A 17,839-nucleotide genomic window follows, 5' to 3' on the forward strand; every position below is an offset into this window, starting at 1 on the left:
GGACCTAGACTTTGGAGGTGGACCTAGACTGTGGAGGTGGACAAAAGCTGTGGAGGTGGGCCGAGACTTTGGAGGTGGGCCTAGACTGTGGAGGTGGACCTAGACTGTGGAGGTGGACCTTGACTGTGGAGCTGGACCTAGTATGTGGAGTTGGGCATTGACTGTGGAGGTGGACCTAGACTGTGGAGGTGGACCGAGACTGTGGAGGTGGACCTATACTGTGGAGGTGGACCTTTTCTGTGGAGGTGGACCTATACTGTGGAGGTGGACCTAGACTGTGGAGTTGGACCTAGACTGTGGTGGTGGACCTATACTGTGGAGGTGGACCTAGACTGTGGAGGTGGACCTAGACTATGGAGGTGGACCTAGACTGTGGAGGCGGACCTAGACTGTGGAGGCGGACCTAGATTGTGGAGGCGGACCTAGACTGTGGAGGTGGACCTAGATTGTGGAGGTGGATCTATAGTGTGGAGGTGGACCTAGACTGTGGAGGTGGACCTATACTGTGGATTTGGACCTATACTGTGGAGATGGACGTAGACTGTGGAGGTGGACCTAGACTGTGGAGGTGGACCTTGATTGTGGAGGTGGGCCTAGACTTTGGAGGTGGGCCTATGCTGTGGAGGTGGACCTAAACTGTGGAGGTGGACCTAGACTGTGGAGGTGGTCCTAGACTGTGGAGGTGGGCCTAGACTGTGGAGGTGGGCCTATACTGTGGAGGTGGACCTATACTGTGGAGGTGGACCTAGACATTGGAGGTGGACAAAAACTGTGGAGGTGGGCCGAGACTTTGGAGGTGGGCCTCGGCTGTGGAGGTGGACCTAGATTTTGGAGGTGGGCCTAGACTGCGGAGGTGGGCCTAGACTGTGGAGCTGGATCTAGACGGTGGAGGTGGACCTACACTGTGGAGGTGGACCTATACTGTGGAGGTGTACCTAGACTGTGGAGGTGGACCTATACTGTGGAGGTGGACCTAGACTGTGGAGGTGGACCTAGTCTGTGGAGTTGGGCATTGACTGTGGTGATGGACCTAGACTGTGGAGGTGGACCTAGACTGTGGAGATGGACCTATACTGTGGAGGTGGACCTATACTGTGGAGGTGGACCTAGACTGTGGAGTTGGACGTAGTCTCTGGAGGTGGACCTATACTGTGGAGGTGGACATAGACTGTGGAGGTGGACGTAGACTGTGGAGGTGGACCGAGACTGTGGAGGTGGACCTAGACTGTGGAGGCGGACCTAGACTGTGGAGGCGGACCTAGACTGTGGAGGTGGACCTAGACTGTGGAGGTGGACCTAGACTGTGGAGGTGGATCTATAGTGTGGAGGTGGACCTAGACTGTGGAGGTGGACCTATACTGTGGAGTTGGACCTATACTGTGCAGATGGATGTAGACTGTGGAGGGGGACCTAGACTGTGGAGGTGGACCTAGATTGTGGAGGTGGGCCAAGACTGCGGAGGTGGGCCTATACTGTGGAGCTGGACCTATACTGTGGAGGTGGACCTGTAATGTGGAGGTGGACCTAGACTGCGGAGGTGGAACTAGACTGTGGAGGTGGGCCTAGACTGTGGAGGTGGGCCTATACTGTGGAGGTGGACCTATACTGTGGAGGTGGACCTAGACAGTGGAGGTGGACCTAGACTGTGGAGGTGGAGCTAGACTGTGGAGGTCGACCTCGACTGTGGAGGTCGACCTAGACTGTGGAGTTGGACCTAGACTGTGGAGGTGGAACTAGACTGTGGAGGTGGACCTATACTGTGGAGCTGGACCTAGAATGTGGAGGTGGACCTATACTGTGGAGTTGGACCTAGACTGTGGAGGTGGACCTATATTGTGGAGGTGGACCTAGACTGTGGAGGTTGATCTATACTGTGGAGGTGCAGCTAGACTGTGGAGGTGGACCTATAATATGGAGGTGGACCTATACTGCGGAGGTGGACCTAGACTGTGGAGGTGGAACTAGACCGTGGAGGTGGACCTATACTGTGGAGGTGGAGCTAAATTGTGGAGGTGGACCTAGACTGTGGAGGTGAACCTTGACTTTGGAGGTGGAGCTATACTTTGGAGGTGGACCTAGACTGTAGAGGTGGACCTAGACTGTGGAGGTGGACCTATTATGTGGATGTGGACCTAGACTGTGGAGGTGGACCTCTACTGTGGAGGTGGACCTAGACTGTGGAGATGGACCTATACTTTGGAGGTGGACCTATACTGTGGAGGTGTACCTAGACTGTGGAGGTGGACCTAGACTGTGGAGGTGGACCTATACTTTGGAGGTGGACCTATACTGTGGAGGTGGACGTAGACTGTGGAGGTGGACCTATACTGTGGAGGTGTGATGCGCTATCAATTACTCATAAAAGACTGAGAGTTAGAAGAGTAACTAAAGGCTTTTATTAACAGCAGAATGGAGGTCTGCCTCGCGTGGTCGACCGGTCCATGATACTAAGGGCTGGGGAGCAGTCACCTTTATACTAGGACCTGTGGGAGGAGTCAGCCGAGGCATGTCCAGGCATGTACACAGTGGAATACAAACAGGACAAACAGGAATACAAACAGTGGTTTACCAGATTCACCCCTTGTTTAAAAATGAGTCCGGCGGGGTGAAGTGTATTAAAAGTTAGTGTATTGGAGTCTCTCCGGAGGTCTTGTCTGCCGCTGTGATCTGCGTGGCGACGGCAGGGGTAGTGAAGTTTCCGGCGTCGAGTCCAGCTTAGGCTGTGGCACAGGCGTGTCGTCCTCGTAGATGTCGAGCGGGTCGCGGGGCCCAGGCCTGCCGTCTGCTGGGGCTGGATATCGGATCGTGGGGGGCGGTGGTAGTGGGTAGTGGGTTACTGCGGCCCCCGAGGGTGCAAGGTCTCTTATGGAGACTGTGTCCTCCCGCCCGTCCGGGTATGCGATGTAAGCATACTGGGGGTTGGCGTGGAGGAGGTCGACCCTCTCGACCAGGGGGTCCGTTTTATGGGTCCTCACGTGTCTTCTCAGTAGGACCGGCCCTGGGGACGTCAGCCATGGCGGTAGCGATGTCCCCGATGTGGACTTCCTTGGGAAGACAAACATTTTCTCATGAGGTGTGGCGTTATTGGCAGTGCAGAGCAGTGACCGAATAGAGTGGAGCGCATCGGGGAGCACATCCTGCCAGCGGGAGGTTGGAAGGCCCCTAGACTTTAAGGCTAGCAGGACGGCCTTCCAAACTGTCGCATTTTCTCTTTCCACCTGTCCGTTCCCCCGGGGGTTGTAACTGGTGGTCCTGCTTGTGGCAATACCCCTAGTTAGCAGGTACTGACGGAGTTCGTTGCTCATAAACGATGAGCCCCGGTCGCTATGGATATAGCTGGGGAAGCCGAACAGGGTGAAGAGGTTGTTCAGACATTTAATGACCGTGGCACTGGTCATGTCCGGGCAGGGGAAGGCGAACGGGAAACGGGAGTACTCATCAATAATATTGAGGAAGTACACATTGCGGTCGGAGGAGGGGAGAGGCCCTTTAAAATCGACGCTCAGGCGCTCGAAGGGGCGAGTGGCTTTTTATCAGGTGGGCCCTGTCTGGTCTATAAAAGTGCGGTTTGCACTCAGCGCAGACTTGGCAGTTCCTGGTCATGGTCCTGACCTCCTCAATAGAGTAAGGCAGGTTGCGGGCCTTGATGAAGTGGAAGAACCTGGTGACCCCCGGGTGGCAGAGGTCATTGTGGAGGGCCCGCAGTCTATCGATCTGCGCGCTGGCGCAGGTGCCACGCGATAGCGCATCCGGGGGTTCATTTAGCTTCCCGGGCCGGTACAAGATCTCGTAGTTGTAGGTGGAAAGTTCGATTCTCCACCTCAAGATCTTGTCATTTTTGATTTTGCCCCTCTGCTTGTTGTTAAACATAAAAGCAACTGAACGCTGGTCAGTGAGCAGGGTAAATCGTTTTCCGGCCAGGTAGTGCCTCCAATGACGCACAGCCTCCACAATCGCCTGGGCCTCCTTCTCAACAGCGGAGTGTCTGGTCTCCGGGCCTTGGAGGGTTCGTGAAAAGAAGGCCACGGGTCTCCCCGCCTGATTGAGGGTAGCGGCCAGGGCAAAGTCAGACGCGTCGCTTTCCACCTGGAAGGGGATGGATTCGTCCACTGCGTGCATGGTGGCTTTGGCAATGTCCTCCTTGATACGGTGGAAGGCTAAGCGGGCCTCTGCCGTCAAGGGAAAAGAGGTGGACTTGATCAGTGGACGGGCCTTTTCCGCATAGTAGGGGACCCACTGGGCGTAATAGGAGAAAACCCTAGGCACCTCTTCAGGGCCTTGAGGCAGTGGGGCAGTGGGAGTTCCATAAGGGGACGCATCCGGTCGGGGTCGGGGCCGATGACTCCGTGTTCCACAACACAGCCAAGGATGGCGAGGCGGTTTGTGCGGAATATGCACTTCTCCTTGTTATATGTCAGGTTTAGGAGTTGGGCGGTGCGGAGGAATTTTTCGAGGTTTGCGTCATGGTCCTGCAAGTCACGGCCGCAGATGGTCACATTGTCCAGATATGGGAAAGTGGCCTGCAACGCATTTTGATCTACCATCCGGTCCATCTCCCTTTGGAAGACGGAGACCCCGTTGGTGACGCCAAAGGGAACCCTAAGGAAGTGATAGAGGCGGCCGTTTGTCTCAAAGGCAGTGTACTGGCGGTCCTCAGGGCGGATGGGGAGCTGGTGGTACGCTGATTTCAGGTCAATGGTCGAGAAGACGCGGTACTGCGCGATCTGGTTGACCATATCAGCTATACGGGGGAGTGGGTAGGCGTCCAGCAGGGTGTAGCGATTTATTGTCTGGCTGTAGTCGATGACCAGGCGCTGCTTCTCGCCGGTCTTAACGACCACAACCTGGGCTCGCCAGGGGCTGGTGCTGCCCTCAATAATCCCTTCTTTCAGGAGCCGCTCCACTTCGGTTTTAATGAAAACCCTGTCCCCGGCACTGTATCGCCTGCTCTTTGTGGCGATGGGCTTACAGTCGGGGGTGAGGTTAGCAAACAGTTGGGGGGGGGTGACTCTGAGTGTGGAGAGGTTGCACCTGGTGCGCGGCGGGCAGTTTGGGAGCTGCTGGCTGCAGACTGTGAGTGGGGGTAGGGGTCCACCGTACGCCATCGTAACACTTTTAAGGTGGCACTGAAAATCTAACCCCAGCAGGACGGCAGCGCAGAGGTCAGGCAGGACCAGAAGTTTAAAATGATCGTACACGGTCCCGTCTACTACGAGTGTCACCACGCAGTAGCCGCCGATGTCCGCCGACTGGGACTCGGAGGCCATAGAAATCCGCTGTTGCGCAGGCAGGACTGGGAGAGAGCAACGCCGCACCGTGTCGGGGTGGATGAAGCTCTCCGTGCTCCCAGAGTCAAAAGGGCAGATTGTATCGTGACCATTTACCTTAATGTCCATTGTGGAACTGGCCAGTTGGTGCGGTCTCGCTTGGTCCAGTGTAACGGATGCCAGCGTAGGGGTCGGTGTGTCGCTGCGGGTATCAGATGAGGCGGTGTCGGGGGCCTGCTGCGTCCCGGCTGTCGTCCAAGATGGCGGCGTCCATGATCCCCATGTGGCTGGAGGCGTCCAAAATGGCTGCTGTACCGGTGATTCGCACATGGCCGGGGAGGTCCAAGATGGCGGCCCGCATGGCCCACACGCGGCGCTGCTGGGGTTCGGGGTGGCTTTGGCCCTGCAGACGCTAGCGTAGTGTCCCTTCTTCCCGCAGCCCGAGCAGATCGCGTTTTTCGCCGGGCAGCGCGCTCTGGGGTGTTTTGCCTGGCCACAGAAGTAGCATTTCTGGCCTTGGGGCACTGCTGTCTGGCCTTGGGACACTGCTGCGGTAGTTGGGCCGTTGTTGGGGTGTGGCTGGGGTGGCACGGCGCTATGAGGCGGTCCTACCGTGTCCCAGGCTGTCATTCCCCGCGGCGTCCACGGTGCAGAGGAGTAGGCATCCATGCCCTGGTAGGCTGCATCCAACGATAGTGCGAGTTCAGAGGCCTTGTTGAGGTCGAGGTTACTCTGCTCCAACAGTCGCTGTCGGGTGTAATTGGATCTGTGGCCCGCTACAAAAGCGTCCCGGATAAGTTCCTCTGTGTACACGGCGGCCTTTACATCCTTACAACCACAGGCCCGGCCAAGCACAGACAGTGCCTGAAGGTATTCCACGGTCGATTCCCCAGGTTGTTGTTTACGACTCCCCAGGAGGTGCCTGGCGTACACTTCGTTCACTGGGCGCGTGTACTGGTCCTTGAGGAGCTTGATAGCGTCCGCGTACGAGGTCGCGTCTTGGATGACCGAGTACACTCGGTGGTTCACTTTGGAGGTCAGGACATCCAGTTTGTCCTCGTCCGATTTGATTGCTTCGGAGGCGGTCAGGAATTTTTCGAAACACTTAAGCCAGTGAGTAAACTTGGTGGATGAGTCCGCCTCCCGATGATCTAAGTCCAGGCATGCTGGTGTGAGGATCTTCTCCATTATAAAAATGTTGTTAATAAAATTGATGCGCTATCAATTACTCATAAAAGACTGAGAGTTAGAAGAGTAACTAAAGGCTTTTTTTAACAACAGAATGGAGGTTTGCCTCGCGTGGTCGACCGGTCCATGATACTAAGGGCTGGGGAGCAGTCACCTTTATACTAGGACCTGTGGGAGGAGTCAGCCGAGGCATGTCCAGGCATGTACACAGTGGAATACAAACAGGACAAACAGGAATACAAACAGTGGTTTACCACAAGGTGGACCTAGACTGTGAAGGTGGAACTACACTGTGGAGGTGGACCTAGACTGTGGAGGTGGACCTATATTGCAGAGATGGATCTAGACTGTGCAGGTGGTCCTAGACTGTGGAGGTGGACCTAGACTGTGGAGGTGGACCTAGACTGTGGAAGTGGACCTAGACTGTGGAGGTGGTTCTAGACTGTGGAGGTGGGCCTATACTGTGGAGGTGGGTCTAGACTGTGGAGGTGCACCTAGACTGTGGAGGTGGACCTAGACTGTGGAGGTGGGCCTAGAGTGTGGAGGTGAGCCTAGACTGTGGAGGTGGATCTAGACTGTGGAGTTGGACCTAGACTGTGGAGGTGGACCTGGACTGTGGAGGTGGACCTAGACTGTGGAGGTGGGCCTAGACTGTGGAGGTGGACCTATACTGTGGAGGGGTGCCTAGACTGTGGAGGTGGACCTAGACTGTGGAGGTGGACCTAGACTTTGGAGGTCGACCAAACTGTGGAGGTGGACCTAGACTGTGGAGGTGGGGCTAGACTGTGGAGGTGCACCTAGACTGTGGAAGTGGACCTAGAATGTGGAGGTGGGCCTAGAGTGTGGATGTGAACCTAGACTGTGAAGGTGGACCTAGACTTTGGAGTTGGACCTAGACTGTGGAGGTGGACCTAGACTGTGGAGGTGGAACTAGACTGTGGAGGTGGGCCTAGACTGTGGAGGTGGACCTATACTGTGGAGATGGACCTAGACTGTGGAGGTGGACCTATACTGTGGAGGTGGGCCTAGAATGTGGAGGTGGACCTAGACTCTGGAGGTAGACCTAGACTGTGGAGGTGGACCTAGTCTGTGGAGTTGGGCATTGACTGTGGAGGTGGACCTAGAATGTGGAGGTGGACCTATACTGTGGAGGTGGACCTATGCTGCGGAGGTGGACCTAGACTGTGGAGTTGGACCTAGACTGTGGACGTGGACCTATACTGTGGAGGTGGACCTAGACTGTAGAGGTGGAGCTAGACTGTGTTGGTGGACCCAGAATGTGGATGCGGACCTAGAATGTGGAGGCGGACCTAGACTGTGGAGGTGGAACTAGACTGTGGAGGTGGGCCTAGACTGTGGAGGTGGACCTATACTGTGGAGGTGTGCCTCGACTGTGGATGCGGACCTAGACTGTGGAGGTGGACCTAGACTTTGGAGGTGGACTTAGACTGTGGAGGTGGACCTAGACTGTGGAGGTGGGGCTAGACTGTGAAGGTGCACCTAGAATGTGGAGGTGGACCTAGACTGTGGAGGTGGGCCTAGAGTGTGGATGTGAACCTAGACTGTGGAGGTGGACCTAGACTGTGGAGTTGGACCTAGACTGTGGAGGTGGTCCTAGACTGTGGAGGTGCACCTAGACTATGGAGGTGGGCCTAGACTATGGAGGTGGACCTATACTGTGGAGGTGGACCGAGACCGTGGAGGTGGACCTATACTGTGGAGGTGGGCCTAGAATGTGGAGGTGGACTTAGACTCTGGAGGTTGACCTAGATTCTGCAGGTGGACCTAGACTGTGGAGGTGGACCTAGACTGTGGAGGTGGACCTAGACTGTGGAGTTGGACCTAGACTGTGGAGGAGGAACTGGACTGTGGAGGTGGACCTAGACTGTGGAGGTGGTCCTATACTTTGGAGGTGGAACTAGACTGTGGAGGTGGACCTAGACTGTGGAGGTGGGACTATAATGTGGAGGTGGACCTAGACTGTGGAGGTGGACCTAGACTGTGGAGGTGGACCTAGACTGCGGAGGCGGACCTAGACTGTGGAGGCGGACCTAGACTGTGCAGGTGGACCTAGACTGTGGAGGTGGGGCTAGACTGTGGAGCTGCACCTAGACTGTAGAGGTGGACCTACACTGTGGAGGTGGGCCTAGACTGTGGAGGTGAACCTAGACTGTGGAGGTGGACCTAGACTGTGGAGGTGGTTCTATAGTGTGGAGGTGGACCTAGATTGTGGAGGTGGACCTATACTGTAGAGTTGGAACTATACTGTGGAGATGGACCTAGACTGTGGAGGTGGACCTAGACTGTGGAGGTGGACCTAGATTGTGGAGGTGGGCCTAGAGTGTGGAGGTGGGCCTATACTGTGGAGGTGGACCTATACTGTGGAGGTGGACCTAGACTGTGGAGGTGGACCTAGACTGTGGAGTTGGGCCTAGACTGTGGAGGTGGGCCTATACTGTGGAGGTGGACCTATACTGTGTAGGTGGACCTAGACTGTGGAGGTGGACCTAGACTGTGGAGGTGGACCTAGACTGTGGATGTCGACCTAGACTGTGGAGGTCGACCTAGAATGTAGAGTTGGACCTAGACTGTGGAGGTGGACCTATACTGTGGAGGTGGACCTAAACTTTGGAGGTGGACCTAGATTGTGGAGGTGGACCTATACTGTGGAGGTGGACCTAGACTGTGGAGGTAGACCTATACTGTGGAGGTGGACCTAGACTGTGGAGGCGGACCTAGACTGTGGAGGCGGACCTAGACTGTGCAGGAGGACCTAGACTGTGGAGGTGGGGCTAGACTGTGGAGCTGCACCTAGACTGTGGAGGTGGACCTACACTGTGGAGGTGGGCCTAGACTGTGGAGGTGAACCTAGACTGTGGAGGTGGACCTAGACTGTGGAGGTGGATGTATAGTGTGGAGGTGGACCTAGACTTTGGAGGTGGACCTATACTGTGGAGTTGGAACGATACTGTGGAGATGGAGCTAGACTGTGGAGGTGGACCTAGACTGTGGAGGTGGACCTAGATTGTGGAGGTGAGACTAGAGTGTGGAGGTGGGCCTATACTGTGGAGGTGGACCTATACTGTGGAGGTGGACCAAGACTGTGGAGGTGGACCTAGACTGTGGAGTTGGGCCTAGACTGTGGAGGTGGGCCTATACTGTGGAGGTGGACCTATACTGTGTAGGTGGACCTAGTTTGTGGAGATGGACCTAGACTGTGGATGTGGACCTAGACTTTGGAGGTTGACCTAGACTGTGGAGTTGGACCTGGACAGTGGAGGTGGACCTAGACTGTGGAGGTGGACCTATACTGTGGAGGTGGACCTAGACTGCGGAGGTGGACCTATACTGTGGAGGTGGACCTAGACTGTGGAGGCGGACCTAGACTGTGGAGGCGGACCTAGACTGTGCAGGTGGACCTAGGCTGTGGAGGTGGTGCTAGACTGTGGAGCTGCACCTAGACTGTGGAGGTGGACCTACACTGTGGAGGTGGGCCTAGACTGTGGAGGTGAACCTAGTCTTTGGAGGTGGACCTAGACTGTGGAGTTGGAGCTAGACTGTGGAGGTGGACCTATATTGTGGAGGTGGACCTAGACTGTGGAGGTTGATCTATACTGTGGAGGTGCACCTAGACTGTGGAGGTGGACCTATACTGTGGAGGTGGACCTATACTGCGGAGGTGGACCTAGACTGTGGAGGTGGAACTAGACCGTGGAGGTGGACCTATACTGTGGAGGTGGAGCTAAATTGTGGAGGTGGACCTAGACTGTGGAGGTGAACCTTGACTTTGGAGGTGGAGCTATACTTTGGAGGTGGACCTAGACTGTAGAGGTGGACCTAGACTGTGGAGGTGGACCTATACTGTGGATGTGGACCTAGACTGTGGAGGTGGACCTCTACTGTGGAGGTGGACCAAGACTGTGGAGATGGACCTATACTTTGGAGGTGGACCTATACTGTGGAGGTGTACCTGGACTGTGGAGGTGGACCTAGACTGTGGAGGTGGACCTATACTTTGGAGGTGGACCTATACTGTGGAGGTGGACGTAGACTGTGGAGGTGGACCTATACTGTGGAGGTGGACCTAGACTTTGGAGGTGGCCCTATACTGTGGAGGCGGACCTAGACTGTGGAGGTGGACCTATACTGTGGAGGTGGACCTAAACTGTGGAGGTGTACCTATACTTTGGCGGTGGAGCTAAATTGTGGACGTGGACCTAGACTGTGGAGGTGAACCTTGACTTTGGAGGTGGAGCTATACTTTGGAGGTGGACCTAGGCTGTAGAGGTGGTCCTAGACTGTGGAGGTGGACCTAGACTGTGGAGGTGGATCTATACTGTGGAGGTGCACCTAGACTGTGGAGGTGGACCTATACTTTGGAGGTGGACCTATACTGCGGAGGTGGACCTAGACTGTGGAGGTGGAACTAAACCGTGGCGGTGGACCTATACTGTGGAGGTGGAGCTAAATTGTGGAGGTGGACCTAGACTGTGGAGGTGAACCTTGACCTTGGAGGTGGAGCTATACTTTGGAGGTGGACCTAGACTGTAGAGGTGGACCTAGACTGTGGCGGTGGACCTATACTGTGGAGGGGGACCTAGACTGTGGAGGTGGACCTATACTGTGGAGGTGGACCTAGACTGTGGAGATGGACCTATACTTTGGAGGTGGACCTATTCTATGGAGGTGTACCTAGACTGTGGAGGTGGACCTAGACTGTCGAGGTGGACCTATACTTTGGAGGTGGACCTAGACTGTGGAGGTGGACCTATACTGCGGAGGTGGACCTATACTGTGGAGGTGAACCTATACTGTGGAGGTGGACCTATACTGTGGAGGTGGACCTAGACTGTGGAGGTGGACCTAGACTGTGGAGGTGGACCTATACTGTGGAGGTGGATCTAGACTGTGGAGGTGTTCCTTTACCGTGGAGGTGGACCTATACTGTGGAGGTGGAACTAGACTGTGGAGGTGGACCTATACTGTGGAGGTGGAGCTAAACTGTGGACGTGGACCTAGACTGTGGAGGTGGACCTAGACTGTGGAGCTGGACCTGAACTGTTGACGTGGGGCTAGACTGTGGAGGTGCACCTAGACTGTGGAGGTGGACCTAGATTGTGGAGGTGTGCCTAGACTGTGGAGGTGGACCTAGACTGTGGATGTGGACCTAGACTTTGGAGGTGGACCTAGACTGTGGAGGTGGACCTAGACTGTGGAGGTGGGTCTAGACTGTGGAGGTGCACCTAGACTGTGGAGGTGGACCTAGACTGTGGAGGTGGGCCTAGAGTGTAGAGGTGAACCTAGACTGTGGAGGTGGATCTAGACTGTGGAGTTGGACCTAGACTGTGGAGGTGGACCTAGACTGTGGAGGTGGACCTAGACTGTGGAGGTGGGCCTAGACTGTGGAGGTGGACCTATACTGTGGAGGTGTGCCCAGACTGTGGAGGTGGAGCTAGACTGTCGAGGTGGATCTAGACTTTGGAGGTGGAACTAGACTGTGGAGGTGGACCTAGACTGTGGAGGTGGGGCTAGACTGTGGAGGTGCACCTAGACTGTGGAAGTGGACCTAGACTGTGGAGGTGGGCGTAGAGTGTGGATGTGAACCTAGACTGTGGAGGTGGACCTAGACTTTGGAGTTGGACCTAGACTGTGGAGGTGGACCTAGACTGTGGAGGTGGAACTAGGTTGTGGAGGTGGGCCTAGACTGTGGAGGTGGACCTATACTGTGGAGATGGACCTAGACTGTGGAGGTGGACCTATACTGTGGAGGTGGGCCTAGAATGTGGCCGTGGACCTATACTGTGGAGGTGGACCTAGACTGTGGAGGTGGACCTAGTCTGTGGAGTTGGGCATTGACTGTGGAGGTGGACCTAGAATGTGGAGGTGGACCTATACTGTGAAGGTGGACCTATGCTGTGGAGGTGGACCTAGACTGTGGAGTTGGACCTAGTCTGTGGACGTGGACTTTTACTGTGGTGGTGGACCTAGACTGTAGAGTTGGACCTAGACTGTGTTGGTGGACCTAGAATGTGGATGCGGACCTAGACTGTGGAGGCGGACCTAGACTGTGGAGGTGGACCTAGACTGTGGAGGTGGGCCTAGACTGTGGAAGTGGACCTATACTGTGGAGGTGTGCCTAGACTTTGGATGTGGACCTAGACTGTGGAGGTGGACCTAGACTTTGGAGGTGGACTTAGACTGTGGAGGTGGACCTAGACTGTGGAGGTGGGGCTAGACTGTGGAGGTGCACCTAGAATGTGGAGGTGGACCTAGACTGTGGAGGTGGGCCTAGAGTGTGGATGTGAACCTAGACTGTGGAGGTGGACCTAGAATGTGGAGTTGGACCTAGACTGTGGAGGTGGTCCTAGACTGTGGAGGTGGACCTAGACTGTGGAGGTGGGCCTAGACTATGGAGGTGGACCTATACTGTGGAGGTGGACCGAGACCGTGGAGGTGGACCTATACTGTGGAGGTGGGCCTAGAATGTGGAGGTGGACCTAGACTCTGGAGGTTGACCTAGATTCTGGAGGTGGACCTAGACTGTGGAGGTGGACCTAGACTGTGGAGGTGGATCTAGACTGTGGAGGTGGACCTAGACTGTGGAGGTGGAACTGGACAGTGGAGGTGGACCTAGACTGTGGAGGTGGTCCTATACTTTGGAGGTGGAACTAGACCGTGGAGGTGGACCTAGACTGTGGAGGTGGGACTATAATGTGGAGGTGGACCGAGACTCTGGAGGGGGACCTAGACTGTGGAGGTGGACCTATACTGTGGAGGTGGACCTAGACTGTGGAGATGGACCTATACTTTGGAGGTGGACCTATTCTATGGAGGTGTACCTAGACTGTGGAGGTGGACCTAGACTGTCGAGGTGGACCTATACTTTGGAGGTGGACCTAGACTGTGGAGGTGGACCTATACTGCGGAGGTGGACCTATACTGTGGAGGTGAACCTATACTGTGGAGGTGGACCTATACTGTGGAGGTGGACCTAGACTGTGGAGGTGGACCTAGACTGTGGAGGTGGACCTATACTGTGGAGGTGGATCTAGACTGTGGAGGTGTTCCTTTACCGTGGAGGTGGACCTATACTGTGGAGGTGGAACTAGACTGTGGAGGTGGACCTATACTGTGGAGGTGGAGCTAAACTGTGGACGTGGACCTAGACTGTGGAGGTGGACCTAGACTGTGGAGCTGGACCTGAACTGTTGACGTGGGGCTAGACTGTGGAGGTGCACCTAGACTGTGGAGGTGGACCTAGATTGTGGAGGTGTGCCTAGACTGTGGAGGTGGACCTAGACTGTGGATGTGGACCTAGACTTTGGAGGTGGACCTAGACTGTGGAGGTGGACCTAGACTGTGGAGGTGGGTCTAGACTGTGGAGGTGCACCTAGACTGTGGAGGTGGACCTAGACTGTGGAGGTGGGCCTAGAGTGTAGAGGTGAACCTAGACTGTGGAGGTGGATCTAGACTGTGGAGTTGGACCTAGACTGTGGAGGTGGACCTAGACTGTGGAGGTGGACCTAGACTGTGGAGGTGGGCCTAGACTGTGGAGGTGGACCTATACTGTGGAGGTGTGCCCAGACTGTGGAGGTGGAGCTAGACTGTCGAGGTGGACCTAGACTTTGGAGGTGGAACTAGACTGTGGAGGTGGACCTAGACTGTGGAGGTGGGGCTAGACTGTGGAGGTGCACCTAGACTGTGGAAGTGGACCTAGACTGTGGAGGTGGGCGTAGAGTGTGGATGTGAACCTAGACTGTGGAGGTGGACCTAGACTTTGGAGTTGGACCTAGACTGTGGAGGTGGACCTAGACTGTGGAGGTGGAACTAGGTTGTGGAGGTGGGCCTAGACTGTGGAGGTGGACCTATACTGTGGAGATGGACCTAGACTGTGGAGGTGGACCTATACTGTGGAGGTGGGCCTAGAATGTGGCCGTGGACCTATACTGTGGAGGTGGACCTAGACTGTGGAGGTGGACCTAGTCTGTGGAGTTGGGCATTGACTGTGGAGGTGGACCTAGAATGTGGAGGTGGACATATACTGTGAAGGTGGACCTATGCTGTGGAGGTGGACCTAGACTGTGGAGTTGGACCTAGTCTGTGGACGTGGACTTTTACTGTGGTGGTGGACCTAGACTGTAGAGTTGGACCTAGACTGTGTTGGTGGACCTAGAATGTGGATGCGGACCTAGACTGTGGAGGCGGACCTAGACTGTGGAGGTGGACCTAGACTGTGGAGGTGGGCCTAGACTGTGGAGGTGGACCTATACTGTGGAGGTGTGCCTAGACTTTGGATGTGGACCTAGACTGTGGAGGTGGACCTAGACTTTGGAGGTGGACTTAGACTGTGGAGGTGGACCTAGACTGTGGAGGTGGGGCTAGACTGTGGAGGTGCACCTAGAATGTGGAGGTGGACCTAGACTGTGGAGGTGGGCCTAGAGTGTGGATGTGAACCTAGACTGTGGAGGTGGACCTAGAATGTGGAGTTGGACCTAGACTGTGGAGGTGGTCCTAGACTGTGGAGGTGGACCTAGACTGTGGAGGTGGGACTATAATGTGGAGGTGGACCGAGACTCTGGAGGTGGACCTAGACTGTGGAGGTGGACCTAGACTGTGGAGTTGGACCTAGACTGCGGAGGCGGACCTAGACTGTGGAGGCGGGCCTATACTGTGGAGGTGGACCTATACTGTGGAGGTGGACCTAGACTGTGGAGGTGGACCTAGACTGTGGAGTTGGGCCTAGACTGTGGAGGTGGGCCTATACTGTGGAGGTGGACCTATACTGTGTAGGTGGACCTAGACTGTGGAGGTGGACCTAGACTGTGGAGGTGGACCTAGACTGTGGATGTCGACCTAGACTGTGGAGGTCGACCTAGAATGTAGAGTTGGACCTAGACTGTGGAGGTGGACCTATACTGTGGAGGTGGACCTAAACTTTGGAGGTGGACCTAGACTGTGGAGGTGGACCTATACTTTGGAGGTGGACCTAGACTGTGGAGGTAGACCTATACTGTGGAGGTGGACCTAGACTGTGGAGGCGGACCTAGACTGTGGAGGCGGACCTAGACTGTGCAGGAGGACCTAGACTGTGGAGGTGGGGCTAGACTGTGGAGCTGCACCTAGACTGTGGAGGTGGACCTACACTGTGGAGGTGGGCCTAGACTGTGGAGGTGAACCTAGACTGTGGAGGTGGACCTAGACTGTGGAGGTGGATGTATAGTGTGGAGGTGGACCTAGACTTTGGAGGTGGACCTATACTGTGGAGTTGGAACGATACTGTGGAGATGGAGCTAGACTGTGGAGGTGGACCTAGACTGTGGAGGTGGACCTAGATTGTGGAGGTGAGACTAGAGTGTGGAGGTGGGCCTATACTGTGGAGGTGGACCTATACTGTGGAGGTGGACCAAGACTGTGGAGGTGGACCTAGACTGTGGAGTTGGGCCTAGACTGTGGAGGTGGGCCTATACTGTGGAGGTGGACCTATACTGTGTAGGTGGACCTAGTTTGTGGAGATGGACCTAGACTGTGGATGTGGACCTAGACTTTGGAGGTTGACCTAGACTGTGGAGTTGGACCTGGACAGTGGAGGTGGACCTAGACTGTGGAGGTGGACCTATACTGTGGAGGTGGACCTAGACTGCGGAGGTGGACCTATACTGTGGAGGTGGACCTAGACTGTGGAGGCGGACCTAGACTGTGGAGGCGGACCTAGACTGTGCAGGTGGACCTAGACTGTGGAGGTGGTGCTAGACTGTGGAGCTGCACCTAGACTGTGGAGGTGGACCTACACTGTGGAGGTGGGCCTAGACTGTGGAGGTGAACCTAGTCTGTGGAGGTGGACCTAGACTGTGGAGTTGGACCTAGACTGTGGAGGTGGACCTATATTGTGGAGGTGGACCTAGACTGTGGAGGTTGATCTATACTGTGGAGGTGCACCTAGACTGTGGAGGTGGACCTATACTGTGGAGGTGGACCTATACTGCGGAGGTGGACCTAGACTGTGGAGGTGGAACTAGACCGTGGAGGTGGACCTATACTGTGGAGGTGGAGCTAAATTGTGGAGGTGGACCTAGACTGTGGAGGTGAACCTTGACTTTGGAGGTGGAGCTATACTTTGGAGGTGGACCTAGACTGTAGAGGTGGACCTAGACTGTGGAGGTGGGCCTATACTGTGGATGTGGACCTAGACTGTGGAGGTGGACCTCTACTGTGGAGGTGGACCAAGACTGTGGAGATGGACCTATACTTTGGAGGTGGACCTATACTGTGGAGGTGTACCTGGACTGTGGAGGTGGACCTAGACTGTGGAGGTGGACCTATACTTTGGAGGTGGACCTATACTGTGGAGGTGGACGTAGACTGTGGAGGTGGACCTATACTGTGGAGGTGGACCTAGACTTTGGAGGTGGCCCTATACTGTGGAGGTGGACCTAGACTGTGGAGGTGGACCTATACTGTGGAGGTGGACCTAAACTGTGGAGGTGTACCTATACTTTGGCGGTGGAGCTAAATTGTGGACGTGGACCTAGACTGTGGAGGTGAACCTTGACTTTGGAGGTGGAGCTATACTTTGGAGGTGGACCTAGGCTGTAGAGGTGGTCCTAGACTGTGGAGGTGGACCTAGACTGTGGAGGTGGATCTATACTGTGGAGGTGCACCTAGACTGTGGAGGTGGACCTATACTTTGGAGGTGGACCTATACTGCGGAGGTGGACCTAGACTGTGGAGGTGGAACTAAACCGTGGCGGTGGACCTATACTGTGGAGGTGGAGCTAAATTGTGGAGGTGGACCTAGACTGTGGAGGTGAACCTTGACCTTGGAGGTGGAGCTATACTTTGGAGGTGGACCTAGACTGTAGTGGTGGACCTAGACTGTGGCGGTGGACCTATACTGTGGAGGGGGACCTAGACTGTGGAGGTGGACCTATACTGTGGAGGTGGACCTAGACTGTGGAGATGGACCTATACTTTGGAGGTGGACCTATTCTATGGAGGTGTACCTAGACTGTGGAGGTGGACCTAGACTGTCGAGGTGGACCTATACTTTGGAGGTGGACCTAGACTGTGGAGGTGGACCTATACTGCGGAGGTGGACCTATACTGTGGAGGTGAACCTATACTGTGGAGTTGGACCTATACTGTGGAGGTGGACCTAGACTGTGGAGGTGGACCTAGACTGTGGAGGTGGACCTATACTGTGGAGGTGGATCTAGACTGTGGAGGTGGAACTAGACTGTGGAGGTGGACCTATACTGTGGAGGTGGAGCTAAACTGTGGACGTGGACCTAGACTGTGGAGGTGGACCTAGACTGTGGAGCTGGACCTGAACTGTTGACGTGGGGCTAGACTGTGGAGGTGCACCTAGACTTTGGAGGTGGACCTAG

The sequence above is a fragment of the Somniosus microcephalus genome, chromosome 10 (genome assembly GCF_052327205.1).
Source record: "Somniosus microcephalus isolate GS21.2 chromosome 10, FLI_Smic_1.0, whole genome shotgun sequence".
Classification (NCBI taxonomy): Eukaryota; Metazoa; Chordata; class Chondrichthyes; order Squaliformes; family Somniosidae; genus Somniosus; species Somniosus microcephalus.